Genomic DNA, 9,377 nt, shown 5'->3' on the forward strand with positions numbered 1-9,377 from the left:
GTGTTAGAAACAGGAAGGACGGGAACATTAAGTAAATCAAATGATAAGGAAGGAGATGATAGAGCGGGCGAGAAGATGTGCTAAGGATGTGGAGGGAGCGTGTGTCCCCACACACTCATCGCATTGTCGCGTCGGACATCTAATGCTCACCAGAACATGCGTGTAGTTAGAAGGACGAACGGTCATCTTCCAGCGGTCCAAGCTGTAGATGCCGTGATCACGCAGCTTCATTCCAGGCATCAGGTGGCCAGGGTGGGATGATTGCACTTCATAGATTACCTGTGGAAATAACACTCCCACTCCGTGCCCCGATCTTCTTCTTTGGCGGCTGCGTTGCCATGGCGACAGAAGAGCCAACCGTCGGTAATTAGCGAAGGGCTTCTTACATTGGGCTGCATCAACAGGAGACGGCGGTGGGGTCATGACAGTGACGGTCACGACGATAGACCGCCATGTTTTGTCTCCAAAGAATCCACAGAATTCAACATTCAACTCTGCTCGGTGTCTCCGGTGGCTTATTTATTCAGATTAATGAGATCGTAATTACCGGCGGTATTAAGGCTGTAGGATCTTTATGTGAACAAACAGGCTCCCCTTCTTGTCCTTCATTTACGCTCCAACTAATTAATTCAACAATAAATATTAGTATTATTTTGGGCGGGTGCGTGGTTGGATTGGTTCATTGGAAACCAAACATCAGGGCTCTCCAAACTTTTTCCTGCGAGGGCCAAATTACTTTTCCCTTCTCTGACGGGGGGTCGGGCCACTTTGTAGCTAAATGTGACGATTGGAGAGGTGTCTAAACGTAAACATTTATTGTTTTCCGGAAAGCCACACATAACCAAAAATTAACCCTTTCTGGGATCTTGATAGGAAAAAAAAAAAATCTGAAAATAAATAAGAACATTATTAATGAATAATGTCTTTGTCTCATCTCTTGACAGATGTGACAAACATCCTTTTCTTTGAATTGAACAAAAAAACGTTTGTCCACTGCAGGTTAAATACCCTGCATTCTGAATCTTTTTGTCTCTTACCTAATCTTTTCGCCATTATTCCGTGTTATTTGACAGGGGTGTGTCCAGGATTTTTTTTTTTTTTTTGAGGGAGGGGTTTCAGATAAGGCACAGACTGCACAAGGGTGGAATATAATATGTTCTATGCATGTAATAGTTACGATTACGTGGCCCGAATAAAAAAAAAAATCATAATGCATCTCTGGTATTGTTCAGGGGCCGGGCAAAATTTGGAGGCGGGCCGTATCCGGCCCCCGGGCCGTAGTTTGGTTTTATGTCTATATGACGTATGAGTGAAAGGGTGAATGGTTGCATATCTCTTGTGAAAGGTTTCATGTCTCTGTGACTGAGTGAATGGTTGTATGTCTCTATATGACCTGTGAATGAGAGGGTGAATGTTTACGCATCTTGTGAAAGGTTGTATGTTTCTATGATGTATGTCTTTATGTGACACATGAATGAGAAATTGAAAGGTATGTCTATATAATGTTTAAAATAGTGGCGAATGATTATATATTATGTGTCTTTATGACATATAAATGAGAGGGTGAAGGTTGTATGTCGTATGTGTCCCAGTTGATGGTGAACCCTGCCTTTCGTCCAATCACCGCTTGATGAATGAATGAATTTGGATTATTTGATTATTTGATTCTTAATTCAGCTCACGGGTTTGTGCTAAAAACGGTCTCGGACAAAAATCTCGGGACTTTAAGTGAAGCATGAGGAACATGACGACATGTTTCGATGTTTTCCGAGCGGATTTGTTGTTTTTCTCGGTGACTCGTGGGTCAAATGAGCAGAGGGGAAATGAAGGCTTTTGAGATTTCACTCAGCGGTGATGGGTTTTGACAGGCAAGGCAAATGGCTCGCCCGTCAAAAATCTGCAGTAACCGGCTGCGCTAACTAATCCTTTTCGATTCCCCGACATTCCTAAATGGATTATCTACTCGGCTGCTTAATGGTGTTTCATTTTTCTTCTGTCATTCAGCCCCGTCCCCGCACATCACTCACTCTGGGATTCAATTAGCATGGCGCTAATTAAGCAGGGGGGCTAGCTCTCCCTGAAACGCACATTGGATTTTTATTTTATTTTATTATTTATTGACAACCTGCCAGCATAGGTTCTTATGTTTATCGACTGTGTGAGTTTGTCTGTCGTTGGAAAAACAACTTGTTGCACATACATACAACCACTCACTTAGTTTGCCTTAAAACCCAATTGGCATTGACTTTCTTTGGCTGTGTTGGATGTGTTTTTATACTATATGTAATATAAGAGACGAAGAGAGATTGTTATCTCTGCAGGTGATAATGCACTTGGAAGAAAACAATTTATGCAACGTTTTAAATATGTGAATAAAACTATTGATGTCGCTTAAAACTGTTGGCTTGTGAAAGACATTAAAATATTCAAAGGCCAAGATATTTTAAGCAAAACTCATCAAAAAAAAAAAGTTTAATCCTCCAACCTCCCCAGATGACGTCTGGTAACCCCCCTGCACCTCGCCTTTCAGATCCCTACTTTTAACTCCATGAAAGCGAGTCTCTTCCATAGATGGTCGACTGGAAGCACGTCTGAGGGCCGAGCTGGGTTCTATGTTCTCTTGTTGGATGATGGAAAACTATTTTGCTGCAGAGACGCCGGCTGATGGTGACAACGGACAACTTCGCAAATGTTGAACGTATGCCGATGTACATCACCGGCGTGTGCTAAGAACGCAGTGTGCTGCACTTTGAGATAGCTGTGACAGTTACTCTTCACACCTGCCTTTAAAATGAACCAAGAGTGAATTATCAAATATGCATTCGCTGATTATCTTTCCTGCTTATGCTGCATTCAGGGTCAGAGTCATAGGGTTCAGCTTGATTTTGTCGCCGGTCAATCACAGGGTCACATATGGAGACTTACAACCGTTTTGACAATGTAGGGTCTCCAGTGAACCTCCTGTTTTTGGACTATGGGAGGAACCTGGAAGAACCTCATACAGAAACCAGGGAGAACAAGGAGACCACATAGTGAGAATCCATCGCCAAATTGGCAAAATGAAAAACAAAAAAAGCAAAAAAGACTTGTGCAGCTACTTTTAGTTTTGTTCATTCTAAATGAATTATCTCTGCCAAGCTTCCATCAAAAAACGAATCTGTTTTTCGGTACTACGAAAGAAAAGCTGGACTTCAAGTGTGATAATACATAGTTTTATTGTGAAAATTGGGATTGCCATTCTAATTGTCTGTCAAGGTCCGTCAAGTTAAAGTGAAATGCTCACGTTGCCAGACTTATTCACAAATGGTGTTTTCACATCCCTTGAAGAACATGAAATCATAAAAAAAAAACTCAGACGCAGACGCACATGAAACCTTTCTACAGCCTATCAATGCTTCCCAGAGCTATTTTTTCCAAAATGCTCTCGGCGGCTGACTCCTCTTCTAGTCCGAGCGCAGACAAACACTCACAGAGACGCCCATCATCCATCCGATTTTGCAGAAGGAACTTCTGCCCCGACATCCGAACGCAATCAAAATGCAGCAAGTGCGTCTGTACTGATGCAATGTCACGTTGCGCCAGCGGCGGCTTGCCCACGATCCATTATGGCCCCCCCCCTTTCCCGTTGGATGTGACAGGTATGAAGTCGTCCCATCAGTGCAGCGTCACTGTCTGCAGGCCTTTGTGTTCAATATTAACATCTCACAGAGGAGCGGGTCGCTGAGTGGAGTGGGAGTGGGGAGCCGGTGTTCGACACAGTGACAAATCATCAGTATGTGGTGGCGAGCTGAGAGGCTGCGTGGTCGACTTATTTCACTCGACAGCTGGATTTGGGGGGAGGTTTTGCTCAGAAATAATTATCTGTTTCATATTGAGGTCGAAACGATGGCCATCACTGGAAATCACTTCTGCGCTGTTTTGATTTACCAGAATTTAACCGCGGGAAAACTTTTACAGAGCGAGTGGATGAGAGGGTGAATGGATGTATGTCACTTTGTGAATGAGTGAGGGAGTGAATGGTTTTATGTTTATATATGATGTGTGAAAGGGTCTATGATGAATCAATGTGCGAGTTAACAGTTGTATGTTCCAATAAAGTGTGAAAGGGTGACTGAATGCTTGTATGTCCCTTTATGAATGAGTGAATGAACGCTCTTATATCCCTATGTGAGCGTGAATGAGACAGTGAATTGCTGTATGTCTGATTGTGAATGAGGGAATAGTTGTTTGTTTCCATGAGGTGTGAATGATTGACTGTATATCCACATATGACGAGATGAGACAATGAGACAGTTAATGCTTGTATGTCGATTTGTTTTGTTAATGAGTCACTGAATGGTTGTGTGTCCTTTTTGTAAATGGCCGTGTGTCTCCGTACAGTGTTGAGATGAGAGGGTGAATGTTTCTATATGTGGCCGTGTGATTGGTCCAGGGTGAAGCCAGTCGCAGCTGGGATAGGCTCCAGCCCCCCCGAGTCAGTTATATAGATAATCGGTGAATGAATGAGTTTGGGTTCCAAATTGTATCTTTCTTTTCCACATGCATTAAAGCTAAAATTATTGGATATATCAGAGGGCTAAATTACCATAAAAATGGCTCCTCAGACGCACACACACACACACACACACACACACACACACACACACACTCCATCCTCTGCCATTACCACAGAGGAGAAATCTTATCCCGGTCTCTCACCTGCTGGTTCTGAGCGGCCAATCATGGATCAGGCCCGTCTCCCAGCGAAACAACTGCGCCGCTCTTTGAAGTGAAATCTAATTATTGCAGCAGCACTTCTCCATGAACAGCGCAGCGATGTATCCATACTCACGCCTGTGTGTGAGTGTGTGTGGAGGAGCACACACCTTTCAAAACTCCCCCTGGTGAACATGACAGAAGAGGCAGGCAGGCAAGAACAAGCTGCTCAACAGCTCTTTCATCTTCCCTCTCCCTTTTTAGTGCTTGAAAACTCAGCTCTGATACATAAAAAAACCATCACGCCTGTGTGTGTGTGTGTGTGTGTGTGTGTGTGTGTGTGTGTGAGCGTGAGACAACATGACGTATTTCCTGCATCTGATTGTGGCAATTATCACTCTGTGTAAATCCAAATTTGTGAGAGAATCTGTCAGAGGAGTGTGTGTGTGTGTGCATATGTGTGTGTGTGTGTGTGTGTGTGTGTGTGTGTGTGTGTGTGTGAGCGCCAGCAGCTGAAATAACATCACACCATCTTGTGTAAATCTCTGTCTTCATTTAAATGTGTTACTACTCTGATGCTATAACACTAACTGATGGTTTAAGGTGTGTGTGTATGTGTGTGTGAGTGTGTGGGGGGGCATGTCTCACCAGCCTTGTTTTTGTTTACCTGTTTAAGTGTGTGTGTGTGTGTCATGTGTGTTTTCTCTCCGGCATCTGGCCCGTGCCGATGATGGAGGTGGATAAAGCGCCGGCGGTGTCTGCAGCAGGATATGAAATATGCTAATGAGCCAGCGCCATAAAAAGCCATCATCATGCCGGCGGGGGGAAAATGGAAAATGGAGCAGAGACCGGGTTTGGAAGAGGACTTGGATGGACCTTTTCTCCTTCTTAACATGCCGGTCCTCCATATTTGAAACTTTTAAATCAGAATCCTAGCAGAAGCGAAGTCGCCCCCCTCTTCTGTCCCCCCCTTTTAATTCCAGAAGCAAGGGGACGCTAACCTCCCGCGCAGATTTACTGTCGCTGAAGTTCATCGACCCGCTGTTCGGTAACGCTCTGATTGACAGTTCCTTGGCTGATTCCGATGTCCGGCGATATTTCACAGATATTTTCCAAGGTGAGTTGAGAGACAGCGCTAGGAAACTTCCCTCCGCCGTTGTGGAGAGTTCAGATAGAGTTCTCCTGTTGTCTCATCTCTATAAAAAGATGTGCATGAATTTATGTATTGACTTATCTATTTATTTTAGGGACACGCAGAGCACAAACTGATTCAGCGCGTCAAGGGATTGTTTTTTTGGAATTGTCCGAGATCGTTTGCATTGTCGGTGTCAGTAATGGGCCACAAACACACGGGAGACTTTTCAAAAACAGTTGCCCCTTCTTCACTAGAGAAATGTTTTGCAGTTCCCAGAACCTTTTGGAGAAGGAGGCTGTTACTCAATGCATTCAGCAGAGGAACCAGGAACCTTCAGCTCCTGGAAGTGTCCCAGCTCCTTCCCCAAGGCAGGGTTTTTTCACAGTTCGATAAGAAGTGATAGGTACTCGGTGATTGGTGGAACTCATACGTCGTGTCCATTACCTAATATTTCTTGTGGAGCGCCATCTTTAAAACATCGGTCTCTAGTCAGATGTTGTCGTCAGACAAAATGGCAATGAAGAGGTCCAGGCTCCTCTGTCCTGCTACGTTCGGGGGGGGTTCCAGGGCTTGCAGAGGAACATCTATATTTTGGACCAGAAGAAGTGCTAGTTTGGTAATGGCTAATGGGTTTCTTCACATGGCAAAGCAAAACACTTCAACCATCTGATAATCCATGTTTATTATTCAGCTTCCACTTCCATGTTGTCTGTGAGGTCTTCCTCCTCTTTGTGGTTTAGTTCTGAATGTGGAGGTTAAGGTGCACGTTGCACCGGTCCCTCACACCCTCGTCTTGGTCTCTCACTGCCTGTGAGAATGCTAAGCTAAAAGGCTACTTCCTGGAACCGAACTCCAGCAGAACACTTTTTAGAACCAACTTCTTTGAACTGTTCCGTCCGCAAGCGGATGTCTCTGCACTCGGGCTCTGCAAACTCCCAAACCACCCACAACGTGCAGGATGCGCTCCCCTCCACCCACATTCTGCACTCTCTTGTGCCTCTTGTTTTGTTTTTAATCCCTCTAAGTAACGCTTCCATTATGCTGCTTTTTATCTCGTAAAGCGGATAAATGTTTGTAAAAAGGGAAATTAAACCCCAAACAAATTCAGCCATGAATACAAATATTAAGAAAACAAACTTAAGCAGACAACAACCTGCAGGGTAAAACCCGCCCGTGATGCTACGTTGCTCGAGGGCTCCTCGGAATCAAACGTGAACGCTCTGGTAGAAACAAGTGCGTAAACACAGAATGCATTTATTAACTGTTCGGGAGTTTTATCGCTGAAAGTGGGAAAGAAAGCGAGACAACGGAGGGCAGAGGCAGGGGCGCGAGGGTGGAGGAAGTCATAGTGCAAAAAATGTACTCATTAGCATTCAAGCGCTCAAAGTTCAGTGGGAAGTACGAGCGAGAGTCTGCAGAGGAAAGCAGCCGCCACATGGCTGTGAATGCAGTCGGGGGATCAGGCAGCGTCAATCCCAGCGATAAAGATCCCATTTCTGACTAGAGAAAGGGTGTCAAAGTTCCACTTCTAGGGGGGTGTTTCCTTCTTCTTCTTCCCTTTCCTGCCCTGGACACACACACACACACACACACACACACACACATACACGAAAGGCCCCTGTCAGCAGCCTGTCGTGAAACGATTAACAACTTTCCTCTTGGTGCAAATTCACCTAGTCAGCCTGTTTTTTCAGTGCAGCAGGAGGCGCTGACCTCTGGGTGATTTGGGTGTCGAGGAATGTTGAGTAAAAGCAGCCGCCGCGCCGCAGGGGGAACGACAAATCACGACTTCCTGGCGTCCCTCCAATCAAAAATGGTGGGCGATTCGATTCCTGGCTTCTCCCAGTAGGCCTGGGAAGAGCCTTGCATGGTGGCTCTACAGTCATAGGTGTGTGTGGGAACGGGTGAATGCGATCAAGCAACCCTTTTGAACAGGCAACTTATAAAAGTGCTATATAAGTGGAAAACCTTTTACCATAATGTGCAATATCCGGGTTAAAAATGCTGCTCATTTAATTCAATCATTTCTTTCCAAATGTAGAATATCAAAGCTAAATATGAAGCAAATATGAAGATGTGGACAGGATTAGTATTTTTCGCGGAGATGACGTCATTTTTGCATTACATCAATGACATTGATAGCAAAGTGATTCACATCATATTGAGACACACAGTTATTCACCCTCTTATTCATATTTCATTTAGAGACAAATAGCTATTCACTTGCTCGTTCACATGCCATTTAGGGACATACAACCATTCACCCTCTCATTATTGTAACAGTATTGATTATGGTTCTTTGGACTGATTATTGTTGTTTTCTTGCAGCTCTCTGATGATAAAATCCAAACATCAGCCTTTCTTTTTCCCGGCTGTTCAAAGAAAGTTTCGGACCCTACATATTGAACCTGATTAAACGCAAAACACCATTCTGCCGGTGTTAGCGAGGCAGACGGCGCCGGTAAACAGCACGGCTGCTTTGAGTTCACCGCTTGTACTCCAGCACTCAGAAAACATCTCGCAATAACGTAAGTCTTCCTCTCCGGCGGCAGATTGTGGTGCATTCATCCTCTTACTCCCAGTCTGAGTTTTATCTGATAGCACAGCTTCCTGCAGGGCTCTGCTGTTTTGTTTTTTCTTTCTTTTTTTGAACCTTTATTAACTGCGACAAGGACATTATGCTTCCGGAGCCATCTGTCTCTGTTTGTCCTCGCGCAGTATTGTGCAAAAAGGGGCTTAAAGAGGTTCCTCTTTGGGAGCGAGGAGCATGGAGAGCATCAGGGAGGCGTCCCTCAGAGGGACAGCACATGTTAGATGATCTGGAGATAAAGTCAAACTGGTTTGAACATAGACAGAGGAGGGATGGTGCAGATCTGGGAAGAAGGAAGCCGAGGTTGGAGGTCGAGAGGAAGATCAGAGCGGAGGGAAATGCATGAAGGGAAAGAGGACGGGAGGCCAGTTAGCATAAGAGGAGAGGGTTACATGGAGGGAGATGATTGGTTGTGGAGACCGTTGAATGGAGCAGGTCAAAGGAAAAGGAGAAGGTACTTTTTTTTGGAAGATTTTCATGAAGTCATCAAAAATGAATGGATGAAGCCAAAACACAAGATATTACTGATGTCATTCAAACGCTTTCTTCTTTCTCTTCCTCCATAAAACAGAAGGTCCACTCCAGTGTTTGGGAAACTCTAGACCAGGAGTCGGGAACCTTTTTGACTGAGAGAGCCATAAAAGCCAAATATTTCGAAATGTATTTCATTGGGAGCCATATAGTGTTTTTAACGTATGATAAATCAAATATGTCTTACTTTTAATGCAACCTCTGGTGCTGCATGGATTGTTCAAAGTGCTGCTTTATATTTGACCGTTTCATCAATGCAATTTTATCATTGCATATTAGACGTACCACAGATCCAAATGCTAATTCCTCTGTCCACGCAGTCAGGAATGCACGTTATCCATCGTCTTTTTTTCTTTTCGCCATTTTTGTCTTTTTTTCTTTTCGCCATCTTTTCCGTTACCAGAGATGACGCGGATAAACTAGTTG

The sequence above is a fragment of the Fistularia commersonii genome, chromosome 6, assembly GCF_037954325.1.
Source record: "Fistularia commersonii isolate RoL2024-O1a breed Wild chromosome 6, RoL_Fcom_v1.0, whole genome shotgun sequence".
In the NCBI taxonomy this organism is placed as follows: Eukaryota; Metazoa; Chordata; class Actinopteri; order Syngnathiformes; family Fistulariidae; genus Fistularia; species Fistularia commersonii.